Source organism: Arachis hypogaea, chromosome 13 (assembly GCF_003086295.3).
Source record: "Arachis hypogaea cultivar Tifrunner chromosome 13, arahy.Tifrunner.gnm2.J5K5, whole genome shotgun sequence".
NCBI classification, from domain to species: domain Eukaryota; kingdom Viridiplantae; phylum Streptophyta; class Magnoliopsida; order Fabales; family Fabaceae; genus Arachis; species Arachis hypogaea.
In genome coordinates, this window is record NC_092048.1 from 51,279,359 (window position 1) to 51,290,143 (window position 10,785).

General features: G+C 39.6%; 1 non-coding gene across 1 annotated transcript; it reads left to right on the forward strand.

Moving 5' to 3' along the window:
- The first annotated feature begins 3,204 nt into the window (after positions 1 to 3,204).
- On the forward strand, positions 3,205 to 3,311 carry LOC112739172 (small nucleolar RNA R71). Its single transcript, XR_003170110.1, has one exon. It is a non-coding gene; the product is annotated as a small nucleolar RNA R71 (small nucleolar RNA).
- The last annotated feature ends 7,474 nt before the right edge of the window (positions 3,312 to 10,785 follow it).

Below are 10,785 nucleotides of genomic sequence, written 5' to 3' on the forward strand. Positions count from 1 at the left end.
GAAATAGGCGTGAATTGAATAGAAAAACAGTAGTACTTTGCATTAATTCATGAAGAACAGTAGAGCTCCACACCTTAATCTATGGTGTGTAGAAACTCCACCGTTGAAAATACAAAAGAACAAGGTTCAGGCATGGCCATGAGGCCAGCCCTCAAACGTGAAAAGGTATATCAAAGTATGTAAAAGTCTGTAAAGTGTGTCAAATACAATAGCCAAAGGTCCTATTTGTAGAAAACTAGTAACCTAGGGTTTACAGAAATAAGTAAATGATGCAAAAATCCACTTCCGGGCCCACTTGGTGTGTGCTTGGGCTGAGCATTGAAGCTTCCACGTGTAGAGACTTTTCTTGGAGTTAAACACCAGCTTTTGTGCCAGTTTGGGCCTTTAACTCCAGCTTTTCTGCCAGTTCTGGCGTTTTGACGCCAGAATTTCTATGCTGACTTGGAACGCCAGTTTGGGCCATCAAATCTCAAGCAAAGTATAAACTATTATATTTATGGAAAGCCCAGGATGTCTACTTTCTAACACAATTGATAGCACACCAATTGGGTTTCGGTAGCTCCAGAAAATCCACTTCGAGTGCAGGGAGGTCAGAATCCAACAGCATCTGCAGTTCTTTTTCAGCCTCTGAATCAGATTTTTGCTCAGGTCCCTTAATTTCAGCCAGAAAATACCTGAAATCACAGAAAAATACACAAACTCATAGTAAAGTCCAGAAATGTGATTTTTATTTAAAAAATAATAAAAATATAGTAAAAACTAACTAAAATATACTAAAAACATACTAAAAACAATGCCAAAAAGCGTATAAATTATCCGCTCATCTAATATCCATCTAGAAAACAATAAAAAGCATGACCAGCTAACCTCTCAATCCTCTGATCAATGAAAGGTATGTGGAAATAATCCTTTCTTGTAGCAGTGTTGAGCCTCCTGTAGTCTATGCACATTCTCTATCCTGTGACTGTTCTTGTAGGAATAAGCTCATTCTTCTCATTCTTGATCACTGTCATCCCTCCTTTCTTGGGAACTACCTACACAAGACTTACCCAAGGGCTGTCAGAAATAGGATAAATAATACCTGCTTCCCATAATTTCATTACCTCTTTTTGGACCACCTCTTTCATAGTTGGATTGAGTCTCCTTTGTGGTTTCACAACTGGTTTAGCATCATTTTCAAGAAGGATCTTGTGTATACACTTGGTTGGACTAATCCCTTTCAAGTCACTAATGGTCCACCCAAGAGCTGCTTTATGGCTTCTGAGCACTGAAATAAGTGCCTCTTCCTCTTCAGGCTTCAGAGAAGATATAATTATCACTAGATAAGAATCATTTTCACCCAAGAACACATATTTCAGAGAAGGGGGTAAAGGTTTGAGCTCAAGCTTGGGGACTTCCTTCTCCTTTATTGGCGTGTTCATCAGCTCTTTTTGGGGTGGTGAATCATCAACTTCAACTAATTCGTACTCAGAAATAGGATCCAGAACATCATCAAGTACCTCAGCTTCCAGTACTTCTTGAACAAGTGGTTAAATAACATCTATTTTTATACACCCCTCAGAATCATTAGGGTGCTTGAGGGCTTCAAAAACAGTTAGGACCACCTATTCTTCATTGACCCTCAGGGTTAATTCACCCTTTTGCACATCAATCAGGACTCTACCTGTAGCTAAAAAGGGTCTACCAAGTATAATAGAGGGTTTTACCTCCTCTTCCATGTCTAATATAACAAAATTAACAGGAAAAATAAATGGTCCTACTTTAACAAGTAAATCCTCAACCACACCCATAGGTAGTTTAATAGAAAGATCAGCAAGTTGAAGAGAAATATGAGTAGGTTTTACCTCCTCAATTTGAAGCTTTTTCATCATTGAAAGTGGCATTAGATTGATGCTAGCTCCAAGATCACATAAAGCTCTCTGAATGCCGACATCTCATATGGTGCAAGGAATGACAAAACTTCTTGGGTCTGGTATTTTCTCAGAAAGTTGATGTTGAATAATGGCACTGCATTCCTTAGTTAACACTACGGTTTTTTGCTCCTTCTAGTTCCTCTTGTTAGTCAACAATTCTTTCATAAATTTAGCATAAAGGGGCATCTGATCAAGAGCCTCTGCAAAAGAAATGTTGATCTGTAGCTTCTTAAAGACATCTAAAAATTTAGAGAACTGCTTTTCTTTGGAAGCCTTCTGAAGTCTCTGAGGATATGGCATTTTTGGCTTGTATTCAGGAGCCTTTGGCAATGTAGGATACGTATCAAGAGAGTCAGGAAACGGGTTGTCTGCACGCTTAGGAGGGGCGTGCTCTACTTCTTCCTTTTTCTCCTCTGGAGCTTTCTTTTCAACTAGCTCTTCATTGGCCTTGGTCTCAGGGCCAGCTACTTTACCACTTCTCAACTGAATAGCCTTGCAATCTTCTCTTGGGTTCACCACTGTATTACCTGAAAATGTACTTATAGACCTCTCAGGTATTTGCTTGCTTAGTTGGCCCATTTGCACTTCCAAGTTTCTAATGGAGGCTTTGGTTTCCTGCATGAAACTTTTCATCATCTCCCAATTAAAATCTTCTTGGGATTTAGAATTTTCCTGCTGAGGTGGTTGTTGCTGCTGAGACTGAAATTGGCGGTTATTGTAATTGTTCTGTTGGAAGCGGCCCTGAGAACTATTGTTGAAGTTCTGATGTCTCTGAGGTTGGTCCCTCCATCCAAAATTTGGGTGATTTCTCCACCCCAGATTGTATGTCTTAGAATATGGATCATTGTTGGGATTCCTAGGACCACTCCCCGTGTAATTGACCTGTTCAGAAGAGGGTTGAGCAAAATCATAATTATCATTTTGCACAAAGTTACCTGCCATATCATATGAAGTCTCTTGGGATGAATTTTGAGTGTTGATAGCTGAGACTTGCATGCCACTCATCTATTGAGTAAGTAGATTTATTTGCTGAGACATAAGCTTGTTCTGAGCAAGAAGAGCATTAACAGCTTCCACTTCCAACACGCCTCTCTTCTGAGAGGTTTCAGAGTTCACAGGGTTCCTGTTATATGAGTATAGATATTGGTTACTTGCAACCAATTCAATCAGCTCAATAGTCTCCTCTGGTGTCTTCTTCTTGTGCAGTGAACCGCCTGCAGAAGTATCTAAGCTCATCTTGGACATCTCACCCAAACCTTCATAAAAGATATCTAGTTGGGTCCATTTGGAGAACATGTCTGGAGGGCATTGCTTGGTCAGTAGCTTGTATCTCTCCCAAGCTTCATAAAGAGTTTCACCTTCCTTTTGTCTGAAAGTCTGAACCTCCAACCTAACCTTAGTCAGCTTCTTTGGTGGAAAAAATTTAGTGAGAAACTCAGTAACAACCTTCTCCCACGTATTCAAGCTTTCCTTGGGTTAGGAATCTAGCCATAACTTTGCTTTATCCCTCAGAGCAAACAGAAAAAGCATGAGTCTGTACACCTCTAGATTCACTCCATTTGTCTTCACAGTATCACATATCTGCAGAAAATCAGATATAAACTGATTTGGATCTTCATGAGGAAGTCCATGATATTGGCAGTTTTGTTGCACCAAGGTGACCAATTGTGGCATCAACTCAAAGTTGTTTGCAGCTATAAGAGGCACCACAATGCTTTTTCCATAGAGATCCGCAGTAGGGGCAATAAGAGCCAAGCACTCTCCTTTATTGATCATCCCCATTTGGATTTGCCACATTGGCATTAACAGCATTATTATTATCCATAGTGGACTCTACAGCCTTGTAAAGTCTTGCTTGTTGTAAACGTCGCCTGAAAGTTCTTTCAGGTTCAGGATCAAAGTCTAAGAGATGTTCTTTGTCTCTGTTCCTGCGTATAAATAAACAGAAGACAAGAAAAGATGGGACTCTCTACGTCAGAGTGTAGAGAAGTCCCTGTGAGGTAACCTGTGTAAAATAATAAAATAAAAGTACTAAATAAAATAAATAAATAAATTTCAAAAATTATAGGTAGAATTAAGACAGAAAAATTCGAAAGTAACCAAAAAAATAAACAGGAACAATTAAAATAAAAATAAATAGAGGACACCAAACTTAATTTCAGAAATTAAAGAAAAATATTAATGCTATATATATATTTTAGTTATTAAAGACAAAATAAAATAAAATTAATGAAATATAGAAAGAAAATAAAAAAAATTAATAACAGACAGAAACAAAATAAAAATAAAATAAAATAAAACAAAAAAATAAAAAGGAAAAAAAGAACATAAAGTTTTGAAAAGGAAAAACAAATATAAAGGAAATAAAATCAAACGGGGGGAACACACCAGGGGAAACGAAACGAAAAGCATGGGAAAAAATAAAGGAAAAAAAAAAGAAAAAAAATTGAAAATAAAAATAAAAATTAATAATACTAAAATAAAACTAATTAAAAAAAATTATCTAATCTAAGAAATCAAACAACGAGTAGTTGTCAATCACAATCAATCCGGCGCCAAAAACTTGGTGCGGAAATTCTAACCACACTACTAACCGGCAAATGCACCGGGTCGTACCAAGTAATACCTCAGGTGAGCGAGGGTCGATCCCACGAAGATTGAAGGACTAAGCAATAATGATTGATTGATTGGCTTAGTTAGACAAATAGAAAAGAGTGTTTGAATATTCAAAGAGCATTAAACAATCGTACAGAAAGTAAAATAGTAAAGTAAATGAGATGGGAGTAAAGTTTGGAGAAGGTAGTTAAGGTTTCAGAGTTATCTATTTTTTCGGATTAACTTTTCTTACTAACTATTTTAATCAAGTAGGATTTAATTTATGGCAAACCATATATGACTAGACCCTAACTCCTTAGACCTTTCTAGTCTCCTCTAATTTTCATCAAATGCCAATTTCTTGGTCAATTAATTTCAATTAAAGGGTGATGATCAAATTCCAGTTTGTATGCTACAAAAACTCTAATTACCCAAAAATAAAAAGATTATATGTCATGTATCCCGTTAAATCCAGATAATTTAAATTTAGGAGAATATGTTTTCAAGCTGTTGTTCAAGTAAAGAGCTTTTCCAAGTTATACAAGAACGCAATTAGAAAGAGGGTCATACTAACGTTCCACCCAAATCACGATTACGCGTACGCGTCGCTCCTCGCTACCATCTCCTTTGATTCTTGTGCTGCAGAAAGTCCATCAAATTCCGCCAAATGCTACCTAAAATAAACAAAATTGCAAAAGACTCAAAGTAGCATACATATTGGCTAAAAGATAATTAATTCTTTATTAAACTCAACAAATTAGATGCAAATTCACTAGGAAAAGATAGAAAAGATGCTCACGCATCAATGCCCAGCCTAGAGAGAGTCTTGACTCTTGGAAAAAGCTAGTTAATGCTTTTCTGGTTAAGTTCTTTCCTCCCCAAAGGATGAGCAAGATTAGAATGGAAGTTCAAACCTTCAGACAAAGAGAAGGTGAATCCCTCTATGAAGCTTGGAAAAGATACAAGCAACTGATCAGGAGATGTCGTCCTGACATGCTTTCAGAATGGTCCCTCATAGGCGTGTTCTATGATGGCTTGTCTGAGATATCCAAGATTTTCTTGGATAGCTCTGCAGGTGAATCTCTCCACTTGAAGAAGACACCTACAGAAGCAAGATAGCTCATTAAGATGGTTGCAAATAACCAATTCATGTACACCTCTGAGAGGAATCTTGCAAATCATGGAACCTCTCAGAAGAAAAGAGTTCATGAAGTTGAGACTCTGAATGCCATCCTATCTCAAAATAAGATCCTGACCTAACAGATCAACATGATCTCTCAACATCTCACTAGGATGAAAACTGCACCTGGCAGTAATCAGGAAGCTTCTCTTGAAGAAGAAGCTTATGATCCTGATCAACCCACTATGGAGGAGGTGAATTACATGGGAGAACCCTATAGAAACACTTACAACCCTTCATGGAGGAATCATCCTAACCTCTCATGGAAGGATCAACAGAAACCTTAGCAAGGTTTCAATAACAAACAAGGTGGTAGGAACCAGAATAGGTTCAATAACAGACCACCATTCCCATCTTCTCAAGGGAATATGGAGACCTCTAAGCAAAGCCTTTCTGACTTAGCCACTCTAGTCTCTAGCCTCACTAAGACTACTCATAGTTTCATTAATGAAACAAGGTCCTCCATTAGAAATTTGGAGGTACAGGTTGGCCAATTGAGCAAGAGGATCCTTGAGATTCCTCCTGAAACTCTTTCCAATAATATTGAGGTTAATCTTAGAGAAGAGTGCAAGGCCATAACCCTGGAGGTTGAGGCCAAACCTGAGGAGAATGGAGTGGCATTGAACACCAATGAAGAAGCCTTCACTAGGCGTTCAACGCCCATAATGGCAGCAAGCCTAGCATTAAACGCCAGTGAGGAAGTCCCCATTGGGCGTTTAATGCCCATCCTGGCAGAGAAGCTGGCGTCAGGGAACACTGGCAGGGCGTTCAATGCCCAAACAGGAAGGCTTTCTGGCATTGAACGCCAGTGAGGAACCCCTCACTGGGCATTCAACGCCCACCAGGCCAGGGAAGCTGGCGTTGAACGCCAGCAACGACATCCCTGCTTGGGTTCAACACCCAAAATGCTAGAGGACTGGCATTTAACGCCAGTCAGGGTGGACAACAAGGGCATTCAACACCTAATAAGCTAACAGAGTTGGTGTTGAATGCCAACCAAAACACACCCTCTAAGTGCCTGATCCCACTCAAGAACCCTCTAACCCAGAACCAAAGGAAACCATAAAGACAATTAAGGTTCCTTTGAATGCACTTCTGCAGTGCATGAGTTCTGATGACTACTCATCCTCAAGTGAGGATGAAGACACCAAGGAATAGCAAGTTTCCTAGGAGCTCTAATGAAGCTAAATACCAAGCTATTTGGTACAAAGCCTCTGGAGGAAGAACCTCCACTGCTTACCAAAGAACTCCATGCTTTGGTTCAGCAAGAGCTACCTCAGAATCTTCCAGATCTTGGACTCTTTCTGATTCCTTGCACCATAAGCACTATGACCTTTGAAAAGGCTCTATGTGACATAGGGTCAAGCATCAACCTCATGTCACTCTTTGTAATGGAGAAGCTGGGAATCCTTGAGGTATAAGTTGCACATGTCTCTTTAGAGATGGTAGACAAGACCATGAAGAAGCCATATGGCTTAGTAGAGGATGTCTTGGTTAAGGTTAAAAACCACTACATCCCTGCAAACTTCATTGTCTTGGACATAGGAGAGGATGAGGATGGTTGTTTCATCTTTGGAAGACCTTTCCTAGCCACAGTTAATGCTATCATTGATGTGGCTAAGGGAGAACTAACCCTAAAGTTAGGAGAGGATCACATCTTATTCAAGATGCCTCATCCTAATTCTCCCTTTAAAAGAGAGATAACAGTGCAACACCTAGTGTGCCAACCCTCTCTTCCTGTGGAGAGCTCTACAGAGCCCCCAAACATCAATTCTAAGTTTGGTGTTGGGCAGCCCTCAACAAGCTCTAAGCACAAAGGTACTAAGAAGAAAGTACCTAAAGGCTGGAGGGACAAGAAAGTTCCTACTGAAGGCCTCTCACCTGGCATGAGAGTTGTCTTCACTAAGAATCCAGTCTTACCACACACAGTGAGTCATGTCCTATCTATAGAGCATGTAGAGCTTATCCATGAGAGGACAGGAAGAAAATTCACCGTCAAGGGTAAAAATCTGAGCCCATACTCACCTCCGTGAGGAGCTAAAGGTCAAGCTAGTGACTGTAAAAGAGCACTTATTGGGAGGCAACCCAACTTTACTCAACCTTATGTATTTTATTTTGTTTCAGTCTTAGAGTCATGATCATGTGCATCAGTCCAGAGATAGAATTCACAGCAGTGAAATCAGAACACTCTGGAAAGGGTGTTAAAGTTGAACGCCGGTGAGGAAGCCCTCCTGGGCGTTCAACGCCCCAAGAGGGAAGCATTGCTGGCGTTGAACGCCAGCCAGGGAGCAGCCCCAAGGCGTTCAAATACCAGTGCAGAGAAGCAGGGAATCTGGAATTCCCTAGCCTCTTAGGAATTGTGGGTCCCATAAAAATCTTCACCTACCCTACCTACCCCACTTAACCCCACCTACTTTTCCACTTCTCCATACACACTTCCCAAAAAACCCTAACCCAATTACATCCATTTCATTTCCCCAAACCATCATAACTCCCACCTACCCCACCCACTTCAAAAATCAAATTTTCCGCCGAACCCAAGCCCTACCCACTCCTATAAATACCCCTCTCCATCCCCTTTCATACACACACCTCTCATACCTTCTTCACCCCCACAAGGCCGAGCCCTCTCTCTCTCTCTCTCTCCCTCTTCCTCTCTCTATTTTCTTCTTCTTCTTCTCATTCTTCTATTTTTGCTCGAGGACGAGCAAAGTTTTAAATTTGGTGTTGGAAAAGTATAGCTTTTTTTTCTTTCCATTATCATTCATATCACCCAAGGTTGGAGACTCCTCTAGAAAGAGGAAAGGAAAGGCAGTAGCCAATCCCTCTGAATCTTGGAAGATGGAGAGATTCATCACCAAATCTCACCAAGACCACTTATATGAAGTAGTGGCTGAGAAGAAAGTGATCCCTGAGGTCCCTTTCATGCTCAAGAAGAATGAGTATCCGAAAATTCGAAGAGAGATTTGGAGAAGAGGTTGGGAAGTCCTAACCAATCCCATCCATGAGGTTGGGATTCTCATGGCGCAAGAGTTCTATGCTAATGCATGGGTTACTAAAAACCATGACATTAGTGTAAACCCAAATCCAAGGAATTAGATCACCATGGTCCGAGGAAGAATCTTAGATTTTAGCCCGAAAAGGGTGAGGTTGGCGTTCAACTTGCCTTTATTGCAAGGAGATCCTCATCCTTACACTAGGAGAGTCAACCATGATCAGAGATTGGATCAAGTGCTCTCAGTTATTTGTGTAGGAGGCACACAGTAGAAAAGGGATTTCTAAGGCAAGCTCATTCAGTTAAGAAGGGTTGACCTAAAGCCCATAGCTAGAGGATGGTTGGAGTTCATCCAAAGATCTATCATCCCTACTAGCAACCGGTCAAAAGTGACTGTTGACAGAGCCATCATGATTCATTGCATCATTATTAGAACTGAGGTGGAAGTTCATGAGGTAATTCCTTAAGAACTATACAAGGTAGCTGAGAAGCCTCACACCAATGCCAGGCTGGCATTCCTACACCTCATCTGTCACTTATGCAATTCAACTGGAATGGTCATAAATAGAGATATCTCCATTGGGAAGGATAAGTCCATCACTAAGAAGCGAATGAAGCAAACTAGAAAGCATGCACAAGAACCTGTGCATCCGCCTCAGTATGAGATCCCTGAGATGCCTCAAGGGATGTATTTTCCTCCCCAAAGCTATTGGGATCAATGGCAAACTTCTCTTGGAGAATTGAGCACTAACATGGAGCAATTGAGGATGGAGCATCAAGGACATGTTACCACCCTCAATGAAATAAGAGAAGACCAAAGAGCCATTAGGGAAGACCAAAGGGCTATGAGGGAAGAGCAACAAAGGCAAAGGGATAACATAGAAGAGATCAAGCAGCACATTGGATCCTCAAGGAGGAACACCAGACGCCACCATTAAAGGTGGACTCGTTCTCTTTTTATTCCTTTCCTTTATTATTCTTCTGTTTTCTGTCTATTTTATTTTCTGTTCTCTTGTTCTAAGTTGCATGGTCATTTGCATTTGATGTCTTTAAGTTGTAAAATGTTCTATATATCTCTCACCTTGCTTAAATAAAAAATTTTTATTTGAAAAGAACTGAGAGATGCATGAATTTCAAGTTTAATACAAAAGTAGTTTAATTAGTTTGATGTGGTGTTATTTGCTTTTGTTTTCTAAATGTAGAATTAAACATTGCATATTTGAAGTTGTAATTTTAGAATGTTGGCTCTTGAAAGAATAAGGAAAAAGGAAAAATATTATTGATAATCTAAAGAATAAATTGATTCTTGAAGCAAGAAAAAATAGCAAAAAGCAAAACAAAAAGCATGTTGCAAAAGAAAAAAATTATATGCATGCAAGAAAGAAAAAAAATGGCAAAAAGAAAAAAGAAAAAAAATAAAGCAGAAAAATCCATTACTGCCCAAAAATACAAGAAAAGGAGGGCAGATTGAAAGCCAATAACCCTTTAAATCAAAAGGCAAAGGTAAAAGGACTAAAGGCTTTGAGCATCAGTGGATAGGAGGGCCCAAAGGAATAAAACCCTGGCCTAAGCGGCTAAAATAAGCTGTCCCTAACCATGTGCTTGTGACGTGAAGGTGTCAAGTGAAAAGTTTGAGACTGAGCGGTTAAAGTCGTGGTCCAAAGCAAAAAGAGTGTGCTTAAGAACTCTGGACACCTCTATCTGGAGACTCTAGCAAAATTGAGTCACAATCTGAAAAAGTTCACCCAGTTAAAGTGTCTATAGCATTATTGTATCTGGTGGTAATACTGGAAGACAAGGTGCTTAGGGTCATGGCCAAGACTCCAAAAAGTTGTGTTTAAGAATCAAAATAAGCTTAACTAAGAGAGTCAATAATATCATCTGGATTCTAAGTTCCTAAGGATGCCAACATCTCTGAGTTTCAATGGATAGTGAGACACCAAAACTATTCAGAATCAAAAAACTACTAAGTCCCGCTCATCTGATTTTAACTAAGCTTCATTTGAAACTTAGAAATTTATTGTATCTTAATTTTCTTTTCTATCCTACTGTGTTTTTAGTTTCTTGGGGACAAGCAACAGTTTAAGTTTGGTGTTGTGATA